Source organism: Mustela lutreola, chromosome 7, assembly GCF_030435805.1.
Source record: "Mustela lutreola isolate mMusLut2 chromosome 7, mMusLut2.pri, whole genome shotgun sequence".
In the NCBI taxonomy this organism is placed as follows: domain Eukaryota; kingdom Metazoa; phylum Chordata; class Mammalia; order Carnivora; family Mustelidae; genus Mustela; species Mustela lutreola.
The window spans coordinates 92,061,007-92,071,425 of NC_081296.1; positions in this window are offsets into that span (position 1 = coordinate 92,061,007).

A 10,419-nucleotide genomic window follows, 5' to 3' on the forward strand; every position below is an offset into this window, starting at 1 on the left:
TTTTGTATTTTGTTTTGAGGGTGTTTGTAAAATACTGTTTTCCTTAGAAGAATAGAGCATATTGTAGCCTGGGCATAGAACAGCTCCACAAAATATTGTATAACCTTGCTAAGACACTGACTTCCAATAATATTGAATTCTTATAATACTGGATTATGGTATGATTTGAAATTGACATGACGGCCTCTGTCATTTTTTTCATATGGTTTTTCTTATGGGAAGGTGATGACTATACCATTGAATGTCACTTATATCAGGATAACAGATCTTTAGGAAGCTAAACTTACGAGAGATGAACTAAAATTTTAAATCTGCCAGATAATTTTCATATCTTAAGATTTTCTTCCAGACACATAAATGGCCATGCTATTTGGGTGCATTTATAATTTCTCACCATTAAAATCTCAAATTTATAAAGGAGAGTTATCTCATTTACAGTACCTTCCCTATTTGTGGATATTTGCTTTTTTATTGTATTCTTCCATGAGTTCATATTTTGATGTTTATTTTTCTGTACAACGCTCTGAAACATAAGGAAAAAAATAGTGTTCTTAAAAACTAGGGAGTATGTTTACTTGTGGATATAAAAGTCATAATTTTTAAAATAATAACAGTCAGAAAAAATTTTAAAATAAATAAAGTCAGAGAAGATGTAAAATCCCAGTGTGATTGTTTATCAAAAAAATGTTTTCCTTTAAGTCTACCCAGAGAGGATTTTTAAAAAAATCTATACTTAGACTAAATATTCAGAGTTTGTATAACACAAGAATCTCTGCAAGTTGAGGAGTTTATTGAAGCATTGATGAATGGAGCAATATATTTTGTATCAATCAACAACGAAATTTTTTACACACTTAGCTTGGATATTTCTTTTTGGTGGTCTTTTCCACTTAGAAGTAAGGCTTAAGGCGAGCACTTTTATTTTTTTTCTCTTCCAAGGCAAGACTTGCTTTTAGTACAACATAGGAGTGAATCTTTATTTTTTTTAAACATTTATAGAGGTAAAGCTTTCAGTGAATGGAAACTTTGAAAAACTTAGGGAAAAACTTTCTGGGTGTATCTCAGTGACAAAGGAATGTTATTTTTGTAACAATACAGTCATTAATTCCACCCAACTTACTTTAGGTCATTAAGTAGAGCAAATTTAACAGAAATGAAGTAATTGATCTTGAGGAAAAGATGATAATCAGAATTGAATTGAAATGTGAAATATTTATGAAATCGTAGAGATTTTATGTAGTATTTTAAAAAACATTTTGAAAGTTATGTTTTTCAAATTCAGGAAATGCATATACTCTGCAGGCTCATGTACCCCTAAAAATCATAGAACTCAAAACTGATCTCCACCACACAATTTTAAAGTACTTATAAAGCCAAAAATAGAGTCATGCATCCAGAATCTTTTTGCATCTCATATGATTTTTTTGATCCAAGTGGCATATTTAACGTCAACATATATATTTTTAAAAAGTTAGTAGAAAGTTATGGCAAATTATCTCTTTGTCTTAGAAACAGTTTCATTTTTCATTTTAGTATTCTCTTCCTGTATTTTCTTAGTTGTCAGTTACAGCGTCAACTTTCATTTTCATCAATTGACCCTAAACAATAATATTTTTATTTCCACCATGTTCCAGGAGGGATTTTTAGCATAAATGAATTGCAAAGCTTGAGTTTGGGACATGGCTTTTCTTTTATTCATGAATTCGGAGGTATTGTTCCAGGAAAATATGCTTTCAGGATTGCTGAAGATATCATATTCTCTTAATAGGCAACAGTAATTTTCTCCATCTACATTATGTCTCTCTGTGTCAGTCTAATAATTATATGCTATCAGTTTTGTGTCATTTCCTCCGGGATTCCCTGTCTACTGTGCACCACTTTTGACTGTTTCACTTCATTCAGCATACTCTCTAATTGCCATATCAAAGGTTTACTTGAACTCATTTTTAAGTATAATGCATTTGACCATAAAATCATGCTTTTGCAGTTGAGTATGCATTTATATCAAACTTATAGCTTAAATTTCACTTAGGAGAAAAGCCTCATATTTTAATGCGGGTTTTGAATGCAGATTTACTATAAAATAAGTGAATAATAATGCCAGGTTATTTTGGAAAGTGTTCTTTTATGCAATTGCTGCATTTAATACAGTCACAAAATGGCTGCCCAACAGGTGGTCTTTTCAGAATGTTAAGCCACAACAATCAGAACAAAAAGGACACCAGAATCTAATGTTCTTCAGAATTTAAAAAGCTGTTCACTTTCTTTTGTTAATTTTCAGATTTAGCCATGTTCATTATTGTTGAGCCCCAAATGCAGGACATTCTTTTTTGACATTTTGCCCTAAATAGACACTGACCGAGGCTGACTCTCCAACTAGCTGTTTTGTCACAAGCAAGCGGAAACTAGTCGTGAACAATGAGTGTGCATTCTTGGTACTTAAATGGCTAAGGAAAGGACCAGTTTTGACATGCTGCAAATCTGGCAAAGTCTGGGTTAACAAAAGTGTGTTTGACAAAAGATAAAGTTTCTTTTCCTATATTTTCCCCAGAAGTAAGTATTTAATTATGTCCTAACACATTTTCCTCTTCTTTGCCGGGAGGATTATATGCCTTAGTGACAAGCTCATTCACCCTCTGAGGTGATCGGCTGGCTTTATGGACCATACCATTCAAAAACCTTCTTAGGAAGAAACTATTCTTTAACTAATCATTATTCATGTAAGGGAAAAGGATTACAAATACATAATTTCATTGTGGAGTTAGCATTACGCTGTGGTTTTAGCATTTTATAAGGAACTTCACATTTTATTGGAACTTCACATAAAATTGATGAATACTGCGATCTATTTTTCTAAGCATAAGCAAAAGATGAAGCTGTATTAAATACGAGAAGAAAAACATTCTAAGGATTTTGCATTTATAAATACTCAAGTGAATAAAAGAAAATAATTTTTATACTTAAATGCTAGACTTAAAGTACACCTTAGAGGAAGTTGTTGAACATCTTATCTTTCCTGTAAAACCTGTAGCCTTTCAAAGTGAGGTTTTAAATATTAATATGTACAGAACATGGCATTGTTTATATTGCCATAAAGCTAAATAATCCTCCTTCACTTAGAGAAAGAGGCTAGTTACAGGTGTTCACAAGAAGGACATAAATATAGATCTTAGGATATGAATAAATTGAATTAATATATATTTAATTTCCATTCATCTGCAGTAACTAGTAGGAAAGTTAAAATAACCAAAGTGTTTTTGTCTGGGTACTGTCACGGAAAGGAAGAAGCAATAAAAAAAAAATCTTCTTGCTTTTCAGGGTTTTGTTTAAAAATACAACATAAATGTCATGGGCTGCTCTGGATTCAGCCAAGTCACCCTTACCTTCTGCATCAGTTGTACTATTTAAAGAACGTACTATTTAAAGAACACTGATGTGCAGAATGGTGAACAGCATTTAGAATTCTGACTTGTCTGCACAGTCATCAAAAAAAGATTGCATTACATCTGGTAGAGTTTTTATTTTATTTTTTTATTTTTATTTTTTAAAGATTTTATTTATTTGACAGAGAGAAATCACAAGTAGATGGAGAGGCAGGCAGAGAGAGAGAGAGGGAAGCAGGCTCCCTGCTGAGCAGAGAGCCCGATGCGGGACTCGATCCCAGGACCCTGAGATCATGACCTGAGCCAAAGGCAGCGGCTTAACCCACTGAGCCACCCAGGCACCCTCTGGTAGAGTTTTTAAAAACCTCTTTATTGTATTGTATCTTAATCCTTGACACTCTATAATGCATGATAAGTAGAACTTTCAGTTTTTACGATACACGGTCTTTAAAAAAATGGGAGTTTATTGTGATGCTCATAGCTTTTATTAGACTGACCTAAACAACTTTAATTCTTTAAGGATTCCAAAGCTTTCTGGTTTTGAGAATATCAGCCTAAGATTCTGTCTGGTTTTTAAAGTAGACTTATGTTTCCCCATGCTTATTTGGATTGACCTCAGAGAAAATCTGGTAAGAAGAGGGTTATGCCAGAACAGAAAATGGCTCACATCATGTCCATGCCTTATATGACTTCTATCCACCCCCATTTCCTTACCCAGAACTCATTTGCTTGATCCCTGTCTAACTGCGTGGAGTCTGAAAAATGTAGTCTTCCCTCATGCCCAGAGAAATAAAATGATATTGGCAAATCTCTGACAGATCTCAGCCACAGGGATCTTTAGCAAAAGATCAGGATCCTTTGCTTTTCCTCTTCATCACTTAGGGATACACATTTCACATTTCCAAACTTGGCCTTTTTGTGCACACATCTTAAGTGTCTTGACATCTCTGATCTGTCTCGTAGACTGAGTTGATTATTACCACTAGAGGAGAAAAAATTTAAAAACCCAGTTTTTCCAAAGCATCTTTAACTGCTCTGGATTTTAGGGAAACCCCTTTAATTAGCATGGAGTGGCATAAAGAAAAAAATGTCCTGCTATTTATGTAATAAACACTGACTCTTAAACTTATTTAGATTTATCCAAATACCAAGTCTAAACACGGGGGGGTGGGGAATACACACACGCGCGCGTGCGTGTGTGTGTGTGTTTAGGAAAAAACAGTGAAATGTTCCAAATATTGTAGTATTTCAGTGGTACTAATTGTAACTCAAAGCAAGACTTTAAAGGTGTGAGGTTCAACATTACTAAAGTAGGTAAAAATCTGTTCATTGAAAAAAATTAGAATCATTGCTATCTGTGAAGTATTCTAGTAGATTATGGCTTTCTGGATTATCAAGTGTATATCTCTTTACTTATTTTAAACAGATGATTATAATTTTTTATCCTCTGGTTCGAAAGTGTGAGAAGTGTAAGTCTTCAGTGTGAAATTTAATATCACGTAGCATTGGAGATGACCTTTTATTATGCTCTTGCAAAGTTTGCAGTCTATTGTAGAACTAGAACGCTGTGCCATAATTAATTTTGGTAGCTAGTCCAGGCGCACAGACAGAAGTAATTCACTTGCACTTATGAAACTGATTGGTAGAGGGAATCTATTTTACTGCTGAGACCAAATAGATTTTTCATGATATTGTTATGCTAAGTTGAACATCACACCTTTTATGTTCTCTCCATTTGGCCTTGAATAAACATCAGTACAAAATTAATCTAAATGGTTTGCAAGTGGTCATAAGCAGTTGCCCATCTGCTTTGGACAGAATTATACAAATCAATTACATGGACATAAAAGCCAAACAACTGTAGGGGAATCAACAACAAAAATAAAATGGATGAACTCTTAAGTTTTGTTCATCATATATAACCCCTTTAGTAACCAAAGATGGGTAAATTATACTCATTAACCTTGAAAAATTAGGTGATTTGTACATAATAGGTTTGAAACAATACCCTTCTATTCCCGATTATGATGAGTATTTTGTCTGTGACACAACATAGTTTAATAGGAGGTCTGCAAAGGGAATTGTTCTGATATGGTTTGTTCCTTCCCAGAGAGACTGTTCCATAAAACTAGCTTGTTACTTGTTTTTCCCTTTAGAACCCAAGCTTAAAACTTCAGTTGCCTAGATGAAAATGGACATTGGCTATCTAGAGTGAAGTTCATATTTAGTGTAAAGAAATCAGCTCTGGGGCGGCTGGGTGGCTCAGTTGGTTAAGCGTCTGACTTCCTGATTTTGGCTCAGGTCGTGATCTCAGTTTTGTGAGGTAAAGCCCTACATCCAGTGCCATGCTGGGTGTGGAGCCTGCTTAAATTCTCTTGCTCTCTTTTACTGTACCTCCACCCCTTTCTCTCTATAAAAAGAAATTAAAGAAGAAGGAAGGAGGGAGGGTGGGAGAGAAGAAAGAGAGAGAAAAGGAAGAGAGAGAGGGAAGGGAAAAAAGAAATCACTGAACGTGCAGGCAGGGGCTTACCTTGAAAGAAGTCAAAGGAAACACTGTTTAAGCTTTCAACTGGGTTTTGTCAAGAAAGTCTTAAAGTGTTTATCACTGCTATGAAAAACCTATCAATGAAGAAAACTTGCAAGATGGTATGAAGTTAGGCAAAATCTGAAACATTTAGTTTTTCTGAGACCGATCTTCTTCCATAAAAGTAAAATTTACTGAGATTACTTTTCTAGCCATGAGACTGTTGAAATCATTACTAGAGAGCCCTGAAGGACAGATTCTGAGTCCTGGTTCTCTCTTTTAAGATGAGACATTTCAGTATCACTGCATGTTGGTTGTCCCCTCCCCTGTCAGGGAAGTCTCCAGTTTACGGGATCTGGACTGAAAATTCCAGAGGCCATCTTCTCAGAATGCCTTTGGAGGAAGCAATTGGCTATAAGTTCTCCCAACTGAGAAAAGCCTGTGCATTTAAAAAAAAAAAAAAAAAAAAAAAACCCACAAAAAAACAGGGCTATATTACAGAAAGAGAGTATTATGTTGACATAGGAAGAATGATTTTATTGCTTGACTAATTAAACGGAAATAGGCTCTGTAAGTCGATAGTAATACTGTGATGGTTAGTTCTGTGTCAACTTGACTGGGCCAAGGCATACCCAGATAGCTGGTAAAATGTTTTTAGGTATATCTGTGAGGCTTTTTCTTAAAGAGATGAACATTTAAATTGGTAGACAGTAAAGATCATCTTTACTATTGTTCAGTGGCATCATCCATTCTATTGAAGAGTTAAAAGATAGGGGAAGGGCAAGTTTGTTTCCTGTTGAGTTGGTAAATCCATCTTCTCCTGCCTTTGGACATCAGTACTTCGGGTTCTCAGTCTTTTGGATTGGAAGAAGAACTACACCACACACTTTTCTAAGCCTCGAGCTTGCAGAGGTCAGATCATTGGACCTCAGAGATACTCATCAGATGTTACCGACTTGAACAAAAAAAATGCCTTTCTGCCCTGCACTTCTACTTAAAATGACGATGGAAAAATTATTCTGTTTCCATCTCCATCTTTTGTCACTATTTTTTATTTGTTTCATGCTAACTTGTTTTGAGTATTTATTCTAGAAACTTTGCATCTTTCATATGCTTCATACCCTCCTGCCTCCCACACTTTCTTCTAAAGTGAGATGTGATATAAATCTAGCATATTCGAAGACTTAAACTTTTAGTGTGTTCTGACATTATGTCTGGGCAATCTTTCTCATTTCCATTTGCCATCTTTCTGCATTTTTATTTTATCGGCATCTGCACACATCTTGATTTCTTAATCACCCTGGGTTATTGCTTACCATTGTTATGTTTTCAGAGCTCTTCATGCATCAGGAATAATCCAGAGGACTTAAACTTGGCACTGGGGGAGTTAAAACACTTGAGGAGTAGTGTACATTCTTAATTAATACAGAAAGAAGAATCACTTATAATTTATTAAAAAATATCCAGTGCTGATCCAAATACTATTTTGGAGTAAATGGGTATGTAGTGAACAGTCTTCCAAGGTTCCTCATTCACTGATTCTTCCTGCTGGTGTGAGGGCTGTTCAAAATAGCACTTCACTTTTTGGTTTATTTATTAAGATCCTGCACTCAACTCTAAGAAATTAGCCTCCTAGAGGTGAATCACTTCCTACACAGCCAAGGAGAAATCTGTTCCTATAGCAAAGAAGAAAATCCTGCATGCATTCCCGAAACAGACAATAAAGAAAAGATCAAATAGATTTATTGTATAGCCTGTTCCAAATGTGAAATACGGCAGCCTGATGTTTAAATAATGCGGACAGTAGCATCTGAAAGGGTGATCTCGTTACTACCCATTAGATAAGGGGTATGTCCGAAATAGGAACATGATGGGTTTTTTGGTGAACTTTTAAACTCAAAGCTCTGTAATAATTGAAAAATGGAATAGCTCAAGGAAAAGTGTTTTTCCCCACATAGGATATTCTGAAAGCTAATAGCATAACTGCACTGGAAGAGACATTGAGAGAGCTCTAGTCAAGCCCCGTGTCAGGTGTGTTCAAATCATCCTGCTGCGAGTCAGTCTTGGCTTTAATTATCTGCAAAATGCTCTGGCAGTGGGAACATTTCTCTTCCCTCCTGTTCTCATCCAGGTTACTGGCTGTTGGTTTATTGAATCAGAATTTTCAAAGACTTCCCACTTCCCTTTCCAGTAGCTAATCCCAGTTAGATTCTGAGTTTCTCAGAAAAAAAAATGTATTCCTCAGTAAAGTCCACCTCGGGGACAAAGGTGTACTGATTTGCCCTTGACTTGCCTGCTTAAGTGGTTCTGTCCCCAAGCCCAAAGAGGCCAGACAGGGGCTTAGAGAATTACTAAATTTTGTCTTGCCTCTCTTCCCCTCCTCCTCTACCATCTTATTTTCTTTGCTTCTTTGTCCATTATAATAGAAGGATACAAAAACATCTACCCATATTTAGAAGAGTATTAAAAAATTTAAATGAATAAATGTGAACATCTAATTGGGTTTATTGAATGATTCATGAATCGGGCAGCGTCTGATCTGGCAAGGAGAAAGGTGCTCTGAGGAGCTATACAAAATGGATAGCTTTTATAGGTAGAAGAGGGGGAAAGAATGGATTGTCTCAGGAAAGATCATTTTGTTTTAGGGGATGAAAAGGGCCTATCAAGCAGATACCTCTTCGTGCTGACCAAGAAATTCCAGACTGACCCGTTAAGGTTATGTTCTTGGGAGGGACTGATGTTGTAATTAGGTTAGGTATTACTAAGTCTTGTGGAGCTGATGTGGAGCTCAGCACAAGTGACTCCATTTTATTTTGGACCCGTTGTTTCTTTTTAACAACAACAAAAGAAAAAAGTGCTCAACATAGCTCACACCATGCCCCATGGAAAGGGGCATTTATATATACACATATATATAAAACTTACACTACATCCTCACTTTGTTTGACTAAGCAGTTTTCTGCCTGTTTAGATATAGGCAGTAGAAAAGGTATTAGTGTGAGGGCTCTCCCCTCATCCCTACTTCTCATAACACTTCAACAATTATTCAAGAAACACGGAGGGACACCTGTGTGGCTCAGTGGGTTAAAGCCTCTGCCTTTGGCTCAGGTCATGATCTCAAGGTCCTGGGATCAAGCCCCACATCGGGCTCTCTGCTCAGCAGGGAGCCTGCTTCCCCTCACCCCCCATTCTCCTAGTCGGCCTCTCTGCCTTCTTGTGATCTCTCTTTCTGTGTCAAATAAATAAATAAAATCTTTAAAAAAAAAAAAAAAAAAGGAAAGAAAAGAAACACTGAGCAGTGACTGTGGACAGAGTATTCCATGGTATGTTGAATGCACAGACCGTCTTCTTTACCTCAATAGATTCACCTGCCTCCTGGCTAGCTAACCTTCTCTTTGAGATATATTGCCCTGCACCAGCATTCTTCCCTTGCACCCTCCCTGTCAGAGTGCACCAAATCTCTGTTCCTTCCATTTCCCATTGTTTTTGGTAGGTGATTGGCCAGTTAATGAATTAAGTGGGTACCGACACAACCATGCATGTTAATCCAAGATCTATACCAAGTAGAGATTTCAGGAAGGAGTCATTGCCTGTGTTCCTCAAATCTTAGTATGTGAGTGACCATTGGCTGCCTAACTGGCCCCGGATTACACTGGGTCTTTGAAAGGACACGAAGTCATGCTACAGAGTGACTAGATCTCTCTCCGAAAACAGTTGCTGTCTTAGAATGTTTGACACAAACCTGGATGAAAGTTTCTTTTGGTGACAAGAGACTCCTCTGTTCCTTGTACCAAGGAGTGTTACTTTGCCAGGCAACCGGATCTATGACAAGTAGCTGGCTTTCAGGGGTCTGTGTGCTGATCAAGCTTTCTTGGCCAAAAGCAAATACCAGGCTAGATGAGAGGGGTTGTATTAAATAAGTTAATAAGTGGATTTCTTTTCTATAGCATTTCATCTTTAACATGAGCACCTCAGCAAGAAGGCCACCTCTTGAATTCTGTAGTTCAGAAGAAAGTATGTTTGTGGTTGTACTTGTGGTATTCCAAAAATTACAAAGTTGATATTTTCATAGCTTTCTATCTCTCCATTTGAGAAGCAAAATAGCCTTTTTTTGTTCTTATCAAAAGGACAATTACTCAATTTTATTTTTCCAGTTTATTTTTTGCCTTTGCTCTAGCTGGCCATTTTCACTCTTTATTCTATTTTTATTCAAGGTTACCTCAGCCTTTCCCCTACCCAGCTGCTGTCTAACTTGGCCCTACTGTTAATATGTTTGCAGCTTTTTGTAGAGGCAAGAACATGGGCCTGAGAGAGCAACCCTCTCTCAGGTTAACCAACCCTGCCTTATATGGAGGGCAGGACTCACTTTTCTGAGTCTCAAATCCCTTATCTGCAAAGAGGAATAATAATACAATAACCTCTCATCTTATTATAAAAATTAAATGAAATAATGCATGAGAAAGCCTTTATCCTTTGTGTGATTTGAGGAAGTACTCACAGTTGTTAGTTCAT